The sequence below is a fragment of the Gopherus evgoodei genome, chromosome 6, assembly GCF_007399415.2.
Source record: "Gopherus evgoodei ecotype Sinaloan lineage chromosome 6, rGopEvg1_v1.p, whole genome shotgun sequence".
In the NCBI taxonomy this organism is placed as follows: domain Eukaryota; kingdom Metazoa; phylum Chordata; order Testudines; family Testudinidae; genus Gopherus; species Gopherus evgoodei.
The window spans coordinates 15,514,837-15,535,982 of NC_044327.1; the positions used below are offsets into that span (position 1 = coordinate 15,514,837).

The 21,146-nt window shown below is 41.0% G+C and overlaps 1 protein-coding gene across 2 annotated transcripts in view; it reads left to right on the forward strand.

The window, feature by feature from the left end:
• The window catches only part of PTBP3 (polypyrimidine tract binding protein 3), a 111,774-nt gene that overhangs the window by 14,513 nt on the left and 76,115 nt on the right, over window positions 1-21,146 (forward strand). The gene's annotated exons all lie outside the window — the stretch shown is intronic.

The following is a 21,146-nucleotide window of genomic DNA, read 5'->3' on the forward strand; positions in this document are numbered from 1 at the left end:
AGATTTCTCCTGCTTTGTTCAGATTAGCTGCTCAGAATATTTTCTGTTTTTATATTGTTTTGATATTGGCTTCCTATTTTCAAGTAGAATTAGTTTGAATAACTTGTCATGATTCTTAAATGAACTATGTAATGTCTTACCAATCTATTCATGAATCACTGTAGGATTGTGGACTTAGTATTTAAGAAGCTGGAATTACAGTGATCATTCTCTTAAAGGCTCAAAAGATACCTATCTCTTATAAATGTATTGTTTAATCATTTTGAATATGAAGAATTAAAAATCCAGGTCCTGATGGCTACTTTTCTCCTAAGCCACATTTCCTACCATGGGAATCTAGGTTCTGTGGATTGAGGACTCTTAATTACTGTTTCTAGACTGTAATTTATAAAAAAAAACAAAAACAAAACAGTATTTTCAGATAAGTTCTGCTCATCTTGTGTAAGTGGATACAACCTTATATACAAACAATTTATGACCTTGTGGGAGTGTCTCTTATCTCATAGTCTTGAAACGTGTTCCACCAGACCAAAAACAATATGTTTGAGGAATGTGTCTATCTCAGAGGTATGCAAGGTTGTTACTTGGAGTCAGTTTGAGCATTTATGCAGCATTATTCTCTGGATTTGGCAACTAGATATGCATCCAGTTTGGGAGAATAGTCCGTCAATTTTCAACTAGCCCTTTACCGGCCTATGCTACTGGAGTTAATCTCCTCAAAGTGGGAAGCCTCCTTGACATCTCCAAAGAACTAGATATGGAAGATAACTTTAGTACTCCCTCAATTTTAAATATGCCTCTGTAGTAGTGAGTGGGAGACTTTTTTTACTGAAAAGAATGTGGGGCTGTTCTCTCAAATAAAATTTTTCTTTCAATTTTTGTCCCAGTTTTGGTCAGTTCAGTCTTGGAGAAACTATTTAATTTCCTTACTACTTAAAGAAACAACTGCAGAATTCAGGCGTTTCTGCTTTTGTTTTCTCCCATATGCTAACCTTGGACTATGTTGCAGAAAGCTATGGGGGAAGGAGAGAGGAAAATATGACTTTTTACAGATGACACCTTTTTTTGTTTTTGTTTTGTTTAATATGTGGATATTTCTTGTATCATATACAGCAGGGTAATGAATTTACATGGATTTACTAGGGAAAAAGCCAACATTGGAAACTGGCAAACAATTGGAAATGTGCAGAATATCGAGAGAAGCTATTTAGTTTGTGGAGAGAGAGGAATAACTGCTGAAATGTAGGTTTCCGTGTTTTTTGGAACCAAAGACAACCAAATAAATACAGTGAATTTTTGATTCACCATAATAAAATGAGGAAAAAAACACCTAGATTTTTCCTACTTTTAAATTGTATTATACTTCCATCAGTCTGCAGAACTGTCAAGGGAGCTTATCAGCATGGGGAGAAATCTAATTCACCTTTACTTGCCTATGAAAATGACAATCCCTACTCTATAAAATCGTGCACATATTAAGTGTGCAAACATTCATCTGGACACGCACACTATGTGCCTCTTTCTTATCCTTTTCACTCTGATCAAGTCAGTGACACTGACATGTCCCATTTGTATTATTGACGTAGATACCCCCTCCATTTACTCACCTTTCATGTCCAGGACATCAGTTATCTCCCATTTCCCACCAAATCCATTACATCTCAGCAGAAGCACTTCAAAACCAGAGTCGTTCATCATCTGTTTCCCCTGTTGGCAGATGCCTGCCCTAGCTTCTTGAATGCTTTTAGTATCACACTCTGCACTATCCAGAGGGACTGGAGGTTCTGCCTTATTCCCCTCATGTTTATGGAGAAGTAGACTGGAGCTTTTGGGCTCTTAGATCTTTCCCTGGATGGGGAAATAAGGAACTATGGCTATAGCTACACTAGAGAGCTTACAGCTGCACTGCTGTAAACTCTCTAGTGTAGCCACTCTAAGCTGACAGGAGAGAGCTCTCCCATCGACTTAATGAATCCACCCCCAACAGTCAGCAGTAGTTATACTGATGGGAGAAGCTCTCCCGCCGACATAGTGCTGTCTACACTGTCCCTTAGCTCAGTGTCACTTACGTCGCTCAAGGGAGTGGTTTATTCATACTTTGAGCAACATAAGTCAGATCAGTAGAAGTGATAGTGTAGACATAGCCTGAGTCTTAAATCTGCCTGCAGAGGCATAGGGAATTAGAAACTAGGGTTAGTGGTTTTCAAACTTTTTCTGGTGACCCAGTTGAAGAAAATTTATTGTTTCACTTGACCCAGTGGAGCTGGGGATGAGAGGTTTGGGGTGTGAGAGGGACTCAGCGCTGGAGCAGAGGGTTGGGATGAGGGCTACAGGGTGGGGCCAGGAATGAGGAGTTCAGGGTGGGGGTTCTGGGCTGGGACAGGTTGAGGTGCAGGAGGGGGTCAGGGCTCTGGGCTGGGGCTGCAGGCTCTGGGCTGGGTTTGGGGGGGCTCTGGGTTTCGGGGGGGCTCAGGGCTGAGGCAGGGGATTGGGACACAGGCATACCTTGTGTGGCTCCTGGCCAGCAGCGCAATGGGGATGCTAAGGCAGGCTTCCTGCCCATCCTGGCACGGCAGACTGTGCTGCGCCCATGTAGCAGCCAGCAGTAGGTCCAGCTCCTAGGCAGAAGCACACAAGTGGCTCCGCACAGCTCTTGCTTGGAGTAACTGACTCTTTCTGCCTCCCTCCCATTGGTTGGTTCCTGGACCATGGGCGTGCAGAGCCAGTGCTTGGGGCAGGGCTGGAGCGCAGAGCCTTGTGGCCCTCCCGCCTAGCAGCTGGACCTGCTTGTGGCTGCTTCCAGGGGGCAGCACGGTGTCAGAACAAGTAGGGACTAGCCTGGCAGCACCACTGATGGACTTTTAATGGCCCGGTCAGTGGTGCTAACCAGAGCCACTGCGACCCAGTGCTTTACATTCCACAATCCAGTACTAGGTTGCGACCCGCAGTTTGAAAACCACTGGGATAAAAGGACATCTGTGTGGAGAGATCTCTTCCCTCTGGCAAAATGGGGAGATGATTGTAGCAACTCCACTTACAGTGATATACAGAGGACTGGCAAGGGGTGGTGGTTGAGAGAACACAAGTAAACTACACGTTGGTTACAAATTAACTGTGTGTCTGTGTCTACAAACTGGTCTTGTTAGAGCCATTTGTACAAGACAACAGGAGGAGAGGGCTGCACTTTGTCACAAGATTATTTGGTATATTGCAAAGATGATAAAGTAAAACTTTAATTTCTTTGAGTTAGAAATTGTGTCCCTATTAACCTTTTCAGTATAATTAATTTGTCACTAGTTTTTCCCGGGTAAAAAAAAATCAGACTTGCAGATAAATGTAAGTTTATAATGCAAATGATGTCAACTGTTCAAACTAGTTTTAATTTTTTTCCTGCCATATTTCTTTCCTTGGTTTGGTTTGTAAAAGAAATGTTGATTGCTATATTTAAACAGCATTTGTTTTACCTGTTGCAACTTATTATATTTCATCCATGAACAAAAGTCATCGTGCAACTTGTTGAACACTTGTCTCACTTGTGTGGTCTATAATACTAATTTTTAAATTGACATTATTAAACAAGTGGGTGGCTATAGAACTACTAATGCCATTGCAGCTGGAAAATTTGAACAAAAGAGTCTTTTCAGTAAAGAATTTAAAAATGAATTTGCATTACATTAAAACTTAAACTTTCACAGTTGGTTGCATCAAACATAGAAAATCAAGCAAAAACACTACCATGTGCTTGAGGCCTACCCCAATATGCTATAAAATCTCCATGGCCCGCCTGTGCCATAACAACTGGTTTTCCGCATATAAAAGCGAGGGCCGGCGTTAAGGGATAGCAAGCAGGACAATTGCCCGGGGCCCCAGGCCGCAGGGGCCCCCACGAAGCTACATTGCTCAGGCTTTGGCTTCAGCCCTGTGTGGCGGGGCTCAGGGCCCAGGGCTCCAGCCTCTCGTGATGAGGCTTTGGCTTTCTGCCCTGAGCCCCAGCGAGTCTAATTCTGGCCCTGCTTGGCGGACCCCCTGAAACCTGTTTATTCCCCCCCTCCCCCCCCCCCGGGTGGCCCTGGCTTCTTGGTTGAAAGCCACTGTCCTAGTTTATTCTCTGGCTCTTTCAGTCATCCTTAGTGCTCTCCGTTTTTGTTATGCACTAGAATCAGCTGTCTATTAATTTGTGGTTGAACTCAGTCAAAGCACCCAGAGTGCCAACCACGCACCTTTAAGAAAAGCCAAAGAAGATTGGTGCGTGCTTTCTTTGTGTACATAACAATCCAGCTCACCATATTAAAAACTGCAAATAATATCTAACGATAATTTTACTTAACTGCATATTTTGAGTCTGACCCAATGGATTAAAATGTGAAATGGCTTTTATTTAAAAACTTTTTAAAATATTGAGTCTCTTTCAGATAATTAAACTGGTATTAAGGCTTATTGGAATCTGGTTTTCCTTTACAATGCCTGTTGACGTATCCATCAACTGATATAGATGGTACATACTGGAAATGTCTTAAAGCACCTTGAATTGTTTAATCAACCAGATTGCATATTCTCACACTATATTAAAAAAACATCTCTTGCAATGCAGTTTTTATCAGACTACTATATTGTCACTGGATGGGGGAAAGGACTCTTAAAGAATTACCAGCTATTGAGTCAACAGTCTGTTTTATTCTGTATTCCTACTTTTGGACCCCAAACATAAAAGGAGGCAGCATACTGGTACATTATAACAGAAACATGAAATGGAGAACACATAAATATATTGTAAACTGATTTTGTTGTGCACACAAGTTTTTTTTACAGATAAGAATATAGTTTCTAACATAGGCTTGGTCTACACTGCAAAGTTAGGCCTATTAAGTCGCTTTGCATCAACCCATTTGTACGTGTCCACACTCAGATTTGCCTCTGGTTAACGTAAGTGTCCTGTTGCAGCAGCATAGTAAAACCATCTCCCCTAATGTCGTGGAGCCATGGTTGACCTACTAGGATCAATGTAATACATGTGCAGCCACTGTGTGATCTGTATTGACTCCAGCAGCAGCTCCAGAATGCTTTAAATCCCACTCTCCAGGGGTAACAGACCAGAAGCCAGTCTCCCCTTTCCGTCCCTCTGTGTTTTTTGAAATTCCTGGTCCATGCTTAGGAACTAGCCCTTGTGTGCAGCTGCCCAAATGTCTATGCTGGTTCCACACACTGGATGAACTCCTGCCTGGAGGAAACACTAGGTATTGGATCTCCTGGGCCTGTGGGGAGAGGAGGTTGTGCAAGCACAGCTATAGAACTTTGGACATCTATGGGCAGATTGCATTGGGGATGCATGGAAAATGGTATAAAAAGCATCAGCAGCAGTGCCATGTGAAAGCCAAGGAACTTCACCAGACAGACCATAAGACCAGAGGCACCAGCAATCAATCTGGTGCTGAGCCACATGCCTGCTGCTTTTACAAAGAGCTGCATGCCATACTTGGCGAAGGCCCTATCTGATCCCTACAAATCACCCTGAATACTTTGGAGGAGGCTAAAACAGAGATCGCTGCAGTGAGCAGCGCAGAGAATGAAAGTTGGGGGTGGAGGAAAGACACAACAGAAAGCACAGAACACTGCTGCCCCTATACATTAAGGGCTTTTTCAAAGTTTCTCTTCCTCCTAGTTCTGTGTTGGGAACTAGTAATGGCTTTTATGTTTGGCTGTTCTTCCTCCCTCCACCCTGGCAGGAGTTTTGCCCCCTTTGCCTCACAGGTGATATGCAGGACACAACAGACAGCTGTAACCTCTGGGATATTTTTCTCATTGAGCTCCAGTCTAGTGAGTAAACTCTGCCAGCATTCTTTCAGTCTACTAAAAGCATATTCAACAGTAGTTCTACATCTGCTGAGCTTGTAGTTGACTCTTTCCTTAGTGCTGTATAGGTGGCCAGTATGTGGCTTAATGAGCCACGAAAGCAAGAGGTAGGCTGGGTCCGCAGAATCACTTTTGACATTTCAGCATCACCAATGGTAATCTGCTGGTCAGGAAAAAATGTCCCTGATTGCAGCTTTTTGAGCAGTCTTATGTTCTCAAAGAAGTGAATGTCCTGCACTTTCCCTCAGTAGCCCACATTGATACCAGTGAAGCATCCCCAGTGGTCCAACAGTGCTTCATAACTGTAGAAAAGTAGTTCTTTCTGTTGATATAATCTCTGGCAAGGCATGCTTGTGCCAAGATAGGAATATGTGTGGCCTGTACCATTCCCCCCCAGTGTAAGAACCCCATTGCTGCAAATCCATCCACTGTGTCCTGCACGTTGCCAAGAGTCAGTCCTGAGTAGCAAGAGAAAATTAGTGGCCATACATACTTGTATGACACTGGCTCCCACTGTGTGGATCTTTGAATTCCAAAGTGATTTCCCATTGGCCAGTGGCATTTTTGTGTTGCAAGTTTCCAAAGTGTGGCTGTTTCTTCATTTCAGTGCAGCTTCCATTCTTGTGAGCCCAGCACACAGATCCAGGAATGTGGCCTTCCACCTATGCAAGTTCTGCAGCCACTGCTAATCATCCCAAAGCTGCATTACGATGCAATCCCACCAGTCAGTGCTCATTTCTGGGCCCAGAAGAGGGGCTTGATCAACTGCTATTGCTTCATGAATGCCACCAACAACTCTGAATTGTTTTTTGCTGTTTCTTAGAAAACTGTCCTCAAATAAATCCTAATGTCCCCTATTGTTGCTGTACTTCTGGTGGGCCTGTTAATACAGGAGAATCATGTTCTGTATTTGCAACTTTCATCAGACTAGCACAGACGTCTGTGGGGTCTATGCTTCTGTCAGACAGCGGAGACCATTATGTGCCATGCAGGTTTGTGGGATTTTAAAAAATGTGAAAATTTATGGGATATGGATAGCATTAGGGGGTGGAGAAAACCGTATACTGTGAACTTGACCTCAGCTCCCAGAGGTTGCTGCACAAGTATTTCCTACCCCACAACAGGTTGCGAAAATGTCTCAAAGTCATTGCACTGGACAGCAGTGCATGCATGGCACACTGGGATAGCTACTTATGGTGCTGTGGCCTTTGCATCAACAGAGACACTCCTGGTGAGTACCTGCAGTTCCAATATAAGCAGCCAAGTATGCATGCGCCTGAGCAACATACACAAACTTTGATGGCTGTACTCTGACATATCTTTAGCTGCTTGCTTATTCATAACTGCTACTAGCTTTTGACTGGTATACATCTAATTGTCTTTTTCTCTATATTGTAAAATGAGTGCATCACATTTGTATATTGAAATGAAAATCTCTTTCAAGAATGGGGAAGGAATGTTCAAATTACATTTTAAGCATGAAACAGGTCTCTTCCAGAAGATCCCTTCAGTTTTTTCTTGCAGTAGCTGGTGACTACACTGAATGTAAAGTGGCATTATCAGCTTGGATTTTTAAAAACTAAGTAACTTAAAAAATATTTTGTGTAGGGAATCCTTCTGATAGTATGCCCTGAATTTAATATTTTCTGGATGGGTAAAAGGATCTGTTCAGCCCGGAAGCTGCTACTTCAGGGGAAACAACCAAAGTAACTATACACAAAGTGCTGTCAAATACATGAAGAATTTTTTTTCAGTAGATCTGGTCCTATTCCCATCTCGGTTTACTGGCCTCATAAGTGACCTAGGGTGAGTGACTGACTTCACCATTCTGCTTGTTTCCCCAATGTAAAAATGGGCCTAATGATACTGACCACCTTTTGTAAAGCACTCTGAAATCTACTGGTGAAAAGCCCTATATAAAAACTTGATATTGTAACTGGTAGGTACACAGGTTTCAAGCATTTGTGATTATCAATTTGATGTCCCTTTTAATTGCTTTTAATTTCCTTAATCTAAAGAAATAAAACCCAGCCAGTCTTAAGTGTTTTTGTTTTTCTGATCTTGTTAATATGACATTCTATGGCAAATCAAATACGCTGCACTGATTAAATTGTGTTGTGGTATTTTTAAAGTCCTTCTAGGTAACTAGGTGAGCATTCCATGAATATATTTCCCCCACAATTTAAAATTGGAGTATCAAGACCTACTTTGATAGATAATTATAGATAGAAGTTAGTGTAAGCAATGTTGTCATTTTGAAAATATTTCATGCTAGTTTTAAGTATTGTCTGAATCCTCATCTATTTTCAGGGTAATCAAGTAGTCCTAGAGTGAGTAGCCACTTAAGATCTTGTGTAATTAGTCAGAATAGCAGCCAGTCCTCTTTGGTGTTGGATAATTTGTAGCTACTGGTTCACCGATGCATGCTCTGATTTATTTGCATGTTTGGTTTGTGTGATTGACTCTTGAAGAAAGTATGTTAAGAAAGAATGTTGATCCTGCTAGGGGCCACATGCAGGCCAGACATACAGAATATTAAAGTGCTTGGGTTTTCTGATTCTGTTATGTAGATTAAATCTGTGCTATTTAAATCTGATAGTTTTGAGGATTGGACATAAAGCCCTTTTTGGTTTAGGCTTGACTGGTAGCAGTCTTTCTTCTTATGAGGTTGCTAAAATAGGGCAAATAAAGTTCTGTATGCTTTTAAAAAGTGGTGAAAGATGTGTTCATCTGTAGCTTTGTGTTTGAAAAGCTGTTCTTAAAACAGTGATCTGAAAATCTTAATTTTCTATAAGAGAGAAAGGGAGGGATAGCTCAGTGGTTTGAGCATTAGCCTGCTAAACCCAGGTTGGTGAGTTCAATCCTTGAGGGGGCCATTTGGGGAACTGAAGTAAAAATCTGGGGATGGGTCCTGCTTTGAGCAGTGGGTTGGACTAGATGACCTCCTGAGATCCCTTCCAACCCTATGATTTTATGAAGGTCTACCTCAATGCTGATCATTTAAGAATATTGACAAAGTGGGATTACGGTTTAGCTTCTGTCTGGAAATGCATCCAGAGCTTCATAGGGATGAAAAAGTAGCTGAGTGGAAGACAGACTGTTAATCAAATACGGTTAACTTCGGTGTTGCTGAGTCCAGTGTAGACAGTTAGGGTACCCCCTTATGTTTTATCTGTGTCTAAAATCTTAAAAGGGTGGCATTTGTATTTATAGTAGTGCCTTGAGGCTGTAAACAAATCTGGACTCCATTATGTTTGATGCTGCGTGCACAAATAATCACAGTCCCTGTCCCCTAACAGCCTAGTTTACAAGATCATATGAAACTTGTCAAACCAGTAATAGTGGGATAGAATGGTAAAGCAACAAACATTTTAGCGTAGAATGAAGATTTCTTAGATGTGATAAGACATTTAGTAGAATCAGTTACAACTCCCCACTTACATAACTGTTATTAAAAGCAATGCATTACGGCAGAGGTGAGTATTAAAGGAGAATAAGATAGTGATTTTTACAAATTCTATTGGGGACATTTTTCCATGTGTCTGGGGCAGTCTGAAGATGAATGATAAAAATACTAAAAAGTTTATGGCCTGATTCTGCACAGCTACAGTGAGTTCATGTTTCTGTAGAGTCAGGCTCTGATTTATACCATTTAGCATGATCTATGAAAAATCCTGTCTTCCAGAGTTCTTACATTTAGTCATTGATACAAATCACCACTCAGAAGTTCTATGTTCTGTCCTTTATCAGCCACACACACCTTTTTATACAGTCATTCCAGCGACAAAAGAAAATGCAGAATTCACATTAGATCTTTTCTGAATTGGAAAACTGAAAGTGGTGTTGGTGCAGCGTGCCCTCTTCTCTTGCTTAGTGCTTCATGAGCATATGTCTTATGTTTTGAGTTCATCTGTGCAGTAGACAGTTTCCTTGGAGGCTGGTCAGAGACTGTGGCACGAATTCTACAGGAACTAAGGACCATCACAAACCTCACCATCTTCTGCTCCAAGTCCAAGGCATGCTTCTTCCGCATGTTACCTCAAAGATAAACAAGTAACAATGTGTACATTTAAAGCAAAAATAAAACCCTTCCAAAACATGCCGCAGTGCATGCACAAGTCTCCTGGGCAGGGGATGAAGAAGTGAATGAAACATACTTGACTGTTAATTACATTACTTAATGCACTGCTGAAAGATAGTCAGAAGCGATGATGATAGTGTGTATAAGATAAATTAGAAGAATAGGATGTGATTGCAGTGAGATCTGTAAAAATTACAAATATATAAGGGCTAAATCCAGTTAACAAACCCACCTCTCCAGATAGCTTCTTCCCACATTTTATACAAATGTCTCCCCAGACTATTTTAAGTAAAAGGAATTGTATTATGAATTATGAAGTTTCCTGTTTGTTAGTGTGTATTAAATTGTCAGAGGAAAAGTAAGCTTGTGAAACAATCTGAATGAAGAAATCTAACCAAGGATGTGATCTGTTAACTGCTCAAGTTATTTACATACATATTACACACACACAATGCCGTTAAAAGAATAAGTTTAGAAAATCAAGCCCTCAGAAGTTAGGAAATGCCTGAATTAAGATTGCCATGCAACTTTAATTTGACCCCCCTTGTTGTGTATGCAAAAATTCTCCTTTTCATGAAGTTATGTGAAAAATGCTGAATTTCATAATTGCAGAGTCCCACAGTATCTTAGAATCATAGAGTATCAGGGTTGGAAGGTCATCTAGTCCAACCCCCTGCTCAAAGCATGACAAATCCCCAGACAGATTTTTTTTCCCCAAATCCCTAAATGGGCCCCTCAAGGACTGAACTCACAACCCTGGGTTTAACAGGCCAATGCTCAAACCACTGAGCAATCACTCCCCCCTTGATTTAGATGAATGTTGTGGTTTGTACCCTTTAGACTTATTGTTTTAGGCTGTGCTACAGATTTCACCTGGACATTACTGCATCTGTTTATACTTGCTTCACTGTTTTAAAGTTATCTCTGCTGCCAAAAGGGATAGAAATGCTGTTTTTAAATGAAAAGGAGAAAAGTGGATGTTAGGGGCTTATTCCTTCGTCCTCTTTCTTCCCTGGTCCTTCTCACATGAACAGAGAGCAACAATACCCGAAGTCCAATGGCGCAAACATTTCGATGTTTATTGGGGTGAACTTCCAGCAAGCACAATTCCAGTTTCCTTCCTTAGTGTCCCCCTTTCCAGCTCTAACACCACAGAGCCTTGCCTGTGTCCCTGTTCCTGTTCCCATTTCTCCCTTTCACAAAACATGATCCCCCATCCCCAGTCCCTGTTCCCATTCCCCCCCTCCACTTCCTGATTGACTTCAGACTATGTAGCAAAACCTGAGCTTTGCTTAGCTATTCCTTAACCAATCATTTTACTGAAATTTAACTAACCAATCCTAACATATTGTAACATAGTTATTTAACCAATTATACCCCACCACCTTAATTGGTTTACACCCAACAAAATTAATTATACAGTAGACAGAAACAATTACAGAACCAGACAGAGGCCATGCAAATAAACATACAGAACAATACAGAAGTGAGGGTTTCACAACTACATCTATACGTACATAAGGGTTCTCCAGCTGTGTGTATTGATAACTGAGTTCTTGCCAGATAGGATGCGATCAAACTAAGGCTACACTCGGAACTTCAAAGCGCTGCCGCGGGACCGCTGCCGCGGCAGCGCTTTGAAGTGTGAATGTGGTCGCAGCGCCAGCGCTGGGGGAGAGCTCTCCCAGCGCTGCAGGTACTCCACCTCTTCGTGGGGATTAGCTTGCAGCACTGGGAGCCGCGCTCCCAGCGCTGCGGCACTGTTTACACGGGCGCTTTACAGCACTGTATCTTGCAACACTCAGGAGGGTGTTTTTTTCACACGCCTGAGCGAGAAAGTTGCAGCGCTGTAAAGCGCCAGTGTAGCCAAGCCTCTACGTTTCCTTTTATATCTTCTAGGCTTTCCCCTTTCTCTGAAGGTGATAGGAATATTAGGACAGGATTGTATTCCTAATAGCCCAATAGCACCTTATTTCAATGTGACTAGTTTGGAATGTGAGGATGTGACCATACACTTCCCAGCTTATGGCTGCCTAACTACATCTTAGCTGAAGGCCGTAGCCTGTCACAGTAAGAGAAGGCCATTACACAGACAGCGATTTTGATTCTTTCTTTTATACCTCTATAACTAGCTAAGTGATAAGAATACACCTACATTCTTAAGTATAGGCCTTTGCATACAGGCCTGAATGTCTATATCCTAACAGTGGAGTGTTGTTAGTCTGTCACTGAAACCTGTTCATGACCCATAGATTGAAAATCTTTGCAGTGGACGGGTTTTGGACTGCAGAACGTTTAAAAAAAAATTATAAATTCAGTTAATAAACGGCTTCTTTAAAAAGGTGTCCTGTATTGCTAATGTAAGCATCAGTTTGCAAAATGTATCTGACAATGTTTATAATCCTGATGTAAAAATACAGTTTGTTTTCATGGACACGAAATGGGTAGATTGTCAAAGTAAAAATAGCGAACACCACTGGGCTCAGTCCTGACTTCAGTGGTTGGTGAGTGTCTGTATAAGTAAATAAGCAAGTGCAAGTGTATTCGAGATCTGGGTCTCAGTAGTGCAGTGGTTAGAAAGTTGTAGGTAGGTGAAGTATAGCAAACCCCAGGCTATGACAATCACAAATTAGCTAGCTCACCAAAATAAAACACCAAATATCAAGAGACTTGTAATGTAAATTGAGTTGGTAATAATTTAATATATAGATGGATTTGTAGCATTACAGAAAAATGTTTTGATACGTCAATCTCTTTTAAAAAAAATTTTTTTTGTAAAGATCAAATCTGTTTTAAGGCTTCAGTTTAAAAAAAATCATCTGGGAATGTCTTGTTTTCCAATTTGCTTTGCATGTTTTATTATAAAACAGTAAAAGGTGGCTACCAGGTGGAATCATGTTGAAGAGTACCTTCATCTGAGAAAGGGATTAGCTTTCCTTCCTCCTGAATAGTTTTAAGATGTACATTTATGGGTACTTTATATTTAAGACTACTTAAGCAAGGAACTGTTTGTTGATGATTGCAGAGGTGTTTTACATTTTCAATTCTGCTAATACTAAGTCCCAGAGGCAAGACAAGAAAGATCATAAGCATTGGATTTCATCGGTTCCAGACTGTGTTTTGTCAGTGCTGTCATCTCTGGCTCCTCAAAAAACCCTGGGATCCGTCTGCACTGACAAAATCCAATCACTCTCAACTTCAGATACTACCCTCCTTGCTGGCTCCAGCGACTTGAACAAGCAGAACTCCTCTCACATTGGGGAGATCTGAATCTGTTTCCACCCCCACAGTACATTTTTGCTCTCCCAGATCTGGAATCACGTCCTCCATTGGATCCCTTCATCTCCAGGGATAGATCACCTCCAAGAGAGTCGACCATTGGAAGGAATTTATCACCCATTCCATAAACGGAATACATCTCCTCTTCAACAGCGCAGGCGGTATCACCATTGGAACTGGAATCAGCCTTCTCTGTGTTGGGAGATTCTGAAGCACCTAATGTACTTATTCTTCCCCTGCCCTATGTGTCCTCCACAACCCAAAAGACCCATACCAGTTTGGGATCAACCTCCACATCTGCTATCTCTGAGCCAGTGGTACCCTATGCCATGAGGGCCTCACATGACCACCTCTTGACTCCTCCTACTGGTTATATTGGGGACCTTGGGACCAGTACCCTCCTGCAGAGTAGATCTGATCTGCTAGGAAGTCACCCTTTGCCTCCCCTCTAAGGGGACACTCACATCTGTCCCCCTCCTCCCAATCTGGCAGAGGAGGGGAACGTTGCTCTCCAGATCCAGTGGTTCCTGTCGTCGTCATCTCTGGTGACTGCTATGTCTCTTCCACTCCCCCAGCCCATGACTTCAGGGAGTTCCAGGACCTTCTCTCCACAATTGCTGGAGAGCTTCAGATACCTCTTGAGGAGATCCGTAACTCCCAGTATAAACTTCTAGACATCCTCCATGCATCTGGACCCAACAGAATTGCTCTTCCCATTAATGAAGCCATCCTGGAGCCAGCTAGGATGGTTTGGCAAACCCCTGCCACCAGCTTCTCTTCCCTTTTGGGGATAGAACCGCACTATTACATGGCAGTCAAAGGAGCAAAATTTCTGTGTTCTCATCCTACTCCCAATTCACTGGTGGTCCATGCTGCACCCGAAAGGGCTAGACAGCAATATCCCAGGTCTGTGCCCTCTGATAAATAGGGCAAAACCTGAGTCTGATGGGGAGAAAAATCTTATCTGACTTTAATTTCAGGATAGCCAATTACCTCGCGCTAATGGCTAAATATGATTTCTTGAGCTATGGTAAGTTTTATGGAGTTTACTGACAGCCTTCTATATCAGGACAGAACTCATTTTCAAGCTCTGATAGACGAAGGCAAACTGATAGCCAGGATTGCTCTCTGATATGCAGCTGATACCTCCTCTAGAGCTATGGCTGCTGCCATTGTCAAGTGCAGGGAATCATGGTTTCATGTGTCAGGGATTCCTAGAGAAGTCTAAAATACCACTGAGGACTTCTCCTTCAATGAATCAGACTCTTCAGCCAGAAGACACATGAGTCCCTCCACACCCTGAGGAAATCCAGGGCTATCTTCTGCTTGCTGGGGATAGACACGTCTGTTCCTAAGAGGAAGTTTCACTGCTTATTGGTCAGATCTAGACAAATGGCTCAGCAGTTTTTTTCCCATTATGGGTCCTATGAACCACCACGTAAAAGACAGAGTTGAAAAGTCCCACTTCCCCACACTATCTGCAACAGGCTCTGCATCCCAGGCTCAGCCTCTAGCTCAATATTATTTTTGACTGGAACTTGAGAACCACAAAACACTATGCCCAACACCTGCCAACCCCCACATGCACTTGGGGGTTGTCTAACAAACAAGTGGGTGCTGAATGTCGTCCACTTTGGCTATATGATAGTTTGCATCCCTATGTCCTCCAGAACCCTGGGCCACTGCCAAGAGAGCATTCTCAAATACGAAGTGAACTCCTTACTGCAGCAAGGAGCGATGACACACATCCTTCAACAGTACGAAAGGGTGGAGACTTTTACTCAACTTACTTACTTCCTGGTACCCAAAAAGAAGAGTGGTTGGAGACCAATTTTTGACCTGCACCATCTCAACCGCTTCATTAGCAAACTCAGATTTCGCCTGGTCACATTGGCAGGAATAATCTCAGCTTTGGAAAAGGACACGTGCTTTACGACTCATGATATGAAGGGTGCCTACTTACACATAGACATTTATCTCTCCCACAGACACTTCCTCAGAGTCATGGTGGGCTCTGACCACTTTCAGTATTGAGTACTCCTTTTCAGAATAGCAACCACTCTGTCTTTATCAAGGTATTCTTGGCAGTACACCAGGGTCTCACTCTCTTCCAGTATATCACTGCAGTTACTTCAGCTATACCTATGCTGTTTGTGTGAACCAACTCTTGTTTCTGGTGCTGAAACTGTTTTGGTTCTGTCCGCATTGTTGACCTGAATTTGATGGGTTAGTTATGGCTCGCCACTGATTGCATCCGACCAGAAGATTTTTAGGTTCTTGTCCAATCCGAACTACAGGGTTCAAGAACTCAGAGCTCTATATCGGGAGAGGACTCTCAGGATGCTTGGCAAAAACACTTACACTGAGGACAGTACCAAATTTATGATAACTTTATTGCAATTGACAAAAGAATAATAAATGCTATGAAATTTATAACTGCAAAACACTAAAAGAATTCCAAAACTTCTGGTGGTAACATTTCTACTCTAAGTATCTTAACCCAACATACTCATGCCCTTCCTTGAGGACCCAGTAATGGGAGGTGAAGGACCAGCCTCACTCCTGGCATGCCTGATAACACGAGGTGCTGGCTTCCCCAATACATCCTAATTTCAAAAGTATTACTCCTGATAAAATATAAGAATGAAATGGATTAATTCAGAGAAGTCATCCAACATATCAAATAGCAAAAAATCTTTTTGTCTAAAGTCCCAGAAAATGTAGCAGCCAACCTGTTTCTACCCAGAAATTTTCCTATGAGAAGACGATTTACAGCATCCTACTGTTGATTGCCTCATTCTGTCTAGGTGATGAGAGTCCTAAACATTGTTTGACAAAGCTAAGAAGATCAGTATTTGAGTTCAGTAGTGTCAGGAAGAACTAGTGTTGGAAATCAGATGCTGGAATCCTATTGGAAAAAAAATGTTATCCTATCCTTAGACTGTATCATAATGTATATGCACGTAGGCTGAATTAAGGCAGCACTGGGAACCTTAATTCTTGCATTTCCTAACTCAAGTGGTTGACTTTGCAAACAAATGCAGTTTTTTTGCCCCTTAATTTATATATATACAGTGTTAGTTTTAAATCTAAAGTATTTTGTAGCTTGGCTTAAGGCTAAATAGTTTTTCTGCTTCTATTGTAATAAATGTTTGCAGTAACATCATTCATAGGGAAAAGAGAACTTTTCTCCAAAATCTTCTAAATTAGGTAATGGGGAGTTATGCATATGTCAAAAGGGTTTTTATCCTTTTAAAATTTGTGACTTCTTGCATCTCATTTAAGTTCTGGCCCCCCTAACAATAAGGCCCCACTTCAGCAGTTCAGCGCTACTCCTGTGCTTAAAGTTAAGCATGTGATTACCATAAGGAATCGCTCCATTTTCCAAGCTTCCAACCAGTAGAAATCAAAACCATTGCAGTAGAAAATCAAGCTTATTTAATGCCTGGAAACAAAATGTATATTGTTCATCTCCCCCGTTAGCAATGTCATAAGTTTATGATCATTACTGTAAATATTTTATGGAAGGCAAAGTTTTTTCTTAGTTTAAAAACAGCATATTCTCCTAATTACTTCCAATAGTGGGCTAAATTAAAGCTTTGCCATGAGCCTAAAGTAAAGGCACACTGTTGATGTGCTGCCCTGGGAGCAACATCAGAGAACCTGTGAATCCCCCACTAGTCTGCAGAGGAAGTAAACAGCATCAAGTCTACATCCAGTGTAGCATATTTTCCTGAGCACATCTGCACTGAGTGGCATTTTGAGGGGGAGAGCTAAGGCTCTATACAATCCCTGTCCTGTTTGTCTCCCTCTATCCATGTACGAGTAATATGTAATCCATACGAGTAATATGTGACATTGTAAGAATGGCTTTTGGACTATATGATTACTCCTTTAAGATGGATATAGTTAATTTAGGGCAGCGGGGGAAATCACACTTTGTCTGAATTTAACTTTTTACTTTTGCAGATTACACTTAATACTATTTCAGTTACAACAATGTTGGAGAAAATGTTTTCCTGTTTTGTTTACCTTGTGCCTTGGATAATACTCTAGATAGTCAGTTTTACCCTTTCCCTTATTACATAGAAAAAAGTGAGAATGTATCAATTTTAAAATTGTAAAAACCAAATAAATTAACAAAGAGGACTGAGTAAGAGCAGTAGCTAAAACTACTTTGAACTCATTGAAATTAACTGGATTTCAGACTGATGCTGGTTTTTAGAGCCCTTACCAAGCAATTCATATTTCTTGTTTTCACTATGGAACTGCACACAGTTAACAAAACACATTTAAGGTATTTTTGGATTTATAGAGGCTTTATTTATGAGCACAGCCCATTCCTTTTCCCCCTGAGTGAGAATGAAAAGCTGCTGTAATTCATGTACAAGTATCCTTTCTTCAACTTATTGAAAAGATGCTATTTAAAGGCACTGTCTTGAAAAAGTCTGAGGTAATATTGCTGAGGGTTTTAAGCTTGTCAGTTCCACTTGTTTCTAATTTTTGCATAGATGCTAAATTAAAAAAAAAAGTTCAATATAAAAACCCTTTCCCTTCCCTTTTCTATGGTTCTTTAATTAGAATGTTGTGTGGCTTTTGTTAGGCCTACAGTATCTTGTTACTGATCTAGCAGAGAGCTTCAATAATTGATACATGAGACAATAGAGCTGCCTGCATGCGAACTGAGCCAATGAGCAAGCAGGCTTACTGGACAGCTGCTCTCTGTTAAACCAACAGGCGTGTTTCTAGGGAGATTGCTGATCAACCTGTTAAGCCACTGTGTGTTTTCTGTGCTTGTTTATGATGCTTGCCTCCAATTCATTTGGGTGGTTTGGTGGCATGTTGACATGACAGCCCTCTTTGTGTAAGGTTAATTTTGTTTATCTACAATGCCAGACCTTTATGGATTCATTTTGTCTGTTTTACCTCTAGCTTTTCTGGAGATTTCTTTCATTTTGTTCTAAATGGCTTCATTCTCCATTGTGTGTATAATTCTCATTTACGGATGTAGGATTTGCATCTCTGCATTTGTAGATGTGCCTGCTGGAGGAAAGAGTAAAGTGTGACAGGTATTTAGTGTTGTTTCAGAGAAGAAAAGTGTGCTAACAAACTGATTCCTCACCTTCTACTCTGCTCCCATTCTTATTTCCTGAGTGAAATTCTGAGAATTACTGTCTCTTTTTTCCCCAGTTTGTGTTTCTTCAATATTTAATAGTAATGTGTTTAGTATTCCTTAAAAGGGGGAGGAAAAAAGGGTACTTTTTGGTACAGTAGGTCTTATATTTTTGAATGAAAGCCTTGTAGAACAATTATCCAAAATGTAGATGGTCTGCCTGGGAAAGAGATATTTTATAAAAGGAGGGAACTTCCCTCCCTCAAAACCAGGCCATTTTTTTTTTATTATATTCACTAGTGAAATAAAATAAGTTAGAATTTTTTCTTTGCTGTTTAACTTCTGAAGAATGTTAGACCTGAGAGAACAGACTTTTGGTTTCCATTTCTTAAAAGCCATTACAGCCTATTTACCTGTGTAGCTTTTAGATGCCTAGTTTCTTCTCAAGTGTTGTAGATAGCTCAGCAATGGAGGAATTTGCAGGCTATTCCTAAAGGACAGGATAGGCAGGTCTTTTTGAAAGAACTTAATTGTGTATATCTAATTTGTACTATTTTATTTTCCTTCTTTTTTTGTTCCTGGAGTTCCACTGTTTGATCATGTTTGTATCAAGGGTAGTATATGGGTTTATTCCAGTAGCATGGTAGAACAAAATGTATGTTCGTCCTCCACCTCCTTTTGATATTTGAGGAAGTTCAACCCCTTTGCAATGGGGCAGTTCTGTTATTTCTGCTGCCTGTTCCTGTGAGTTATCCTTCCTCTGTTTATAACTTATGTTTCAGGTGCTCAACATTCAATTTTTTTCATTGCAAATTCTGTTATGGGCATCATATTTATGTTCAATATAATGTTGAAAAGCAGGAGATTCTCCCCTCTCTCGGTGTATGCAGAGACTCTTCAATACATCTGTGTTATAACACTAGGAAATCTGGCACAAAGGTCTGCACTCACTCAGGTTCTTCTAATATTTTTCTCAGCTTGATTTTTCTTTGAGACAGTGACAGGCTTTTTACAACTGGATTGCTGTAAGGTTGATTTGGTGCTGGAAAGTTCTAAGTGCTTTTGTATAACTTTCTTCACGTTCAAGGATTACATTTTGGTCATGATCACTAAAGAGTTTTATAAACAGGATTTTCTTGGGGATCTGTTTAGCTGTCTTGCTAAACCTTGATTTTCTAGGGAAAAGATTCATTAGATACGTTCTCATTGATGCAGCCTTACTCAGCGCAATGTAGGTTGCCTTTATTATTCCCCATAGTTTAGATCCAAACAGACGTCTTTTTTAGATCAATTAGCGACTAATTTACTGGACTATGTTATCACACTACATTTTTCCAGTAGCTTTCCATTTTCAGAATTAAGTAGTTAGTAGGCTTGGGGGTCTTCTCAGTTAGGCTTGGTCTATGCTCCATACTCACTTTGGTGTAACTATGTTACTCAGGAGTGTGAAGAATCCACACTCGTGAGCGACATAGTTATACTAACCTTAACCCCCCATGTAGACAGCACTATGTTGGCGAGAGCTTCTCCTGTCGACATAGCTATTGCCTCTCATGGAGGTGGAGTTAGTAAGCCAACGGGAGAGCTCTTTCCCGTCGGCTTAGAGTATCTTCACCAGACATGCTCCAGTAGCACAGCTGCATTGGTGCAACTGTGCTGATGTAAATTTGTACTGTAGGCCTACCCTTAAGCTACATAAATACATTTGTTGTTACTGCTGGCTAAAAGAAAAACTAGTTGCCATAGTGTAATTACTCTAAGACTATGGATATCTGATTTAATATTGCTATAAAAGTTACAAAATAGGATCAGCAGAGCATACAAGTATTTACAAGCACTATAATAAAGGCCCGTGTTGTCTCCAGGAAGCTGGGCTTAAATACTTCAGTAAGGTCCCTAGAGTCAGTGACACTCTTAATTCTGTGGCAGCTTTATTTAATTTCCTCTAAAAATGTCTTTATATATGAAAATCTGTCTATATATACTGTTCCCTGTTTGTTTAATATAAAACAGTGCATTTTACTTTGTCTTTATAGCTTCTGCTTTTGATATGCTGCAAAGTTGTTTGTTTTTTTTTATAGTAACAATGCGTACCTTCATTGTAGAAGTTCTATGGGGAACCTGGAAGCTTTGGCAGTTGCATAGCTGACATTTGGGGAACTGTAGAAAGTCGTTTAGGACACTGAGAAATATTTGATGGATGTTTTAGTCAACCTCAATGAGATTTAGGTAGTTTCCATTTCAAGCTTTGGACTCATTAAGACAGCACTGCATCAGTTTTATGATTGGTTCATATTTTTAAAGTCTGTCTCCATCTTTGGAGCAGCAGGTGCACCAAACCTAAGCGGACCCGTGACCAAGTGGGCCCAGGTCACAACACATAGAGTGGGGAGCCGGGCCCAGCCCCATTGGTCAAGAGCCAATGTTGTGGGATAATAGACTTTATTCAAATTTACGATTACCGTGAATGTAATTGTAGCCTTACCAATAAGAGACTGCTCAGCACTCTTGATATGCAAGTTCTTGGCTGGTCTATTTATTTTTTAAGATTTGGGACCACACTTGTTGGAAACTACTCTTTCCTTCAATATTTTTTGGCTGAAATATTATTTGGCATTAAGTGCCTTCTGCAAAATGTTCTTGCTCTGGATGTTTCAGGGAGAAATATTGTCTCAAAGCCTGATTTGGGGCCAGTGGATATGTAGATTTCTGAAGATAAGGCAAAACTTCTACACTATGTACGTCGGGTCTCATTCTGCGTTAGGCTTTTTGATTGATGCAGTACAAAATGATGAGCATCACTAATTTATAGGGCTGTTGATT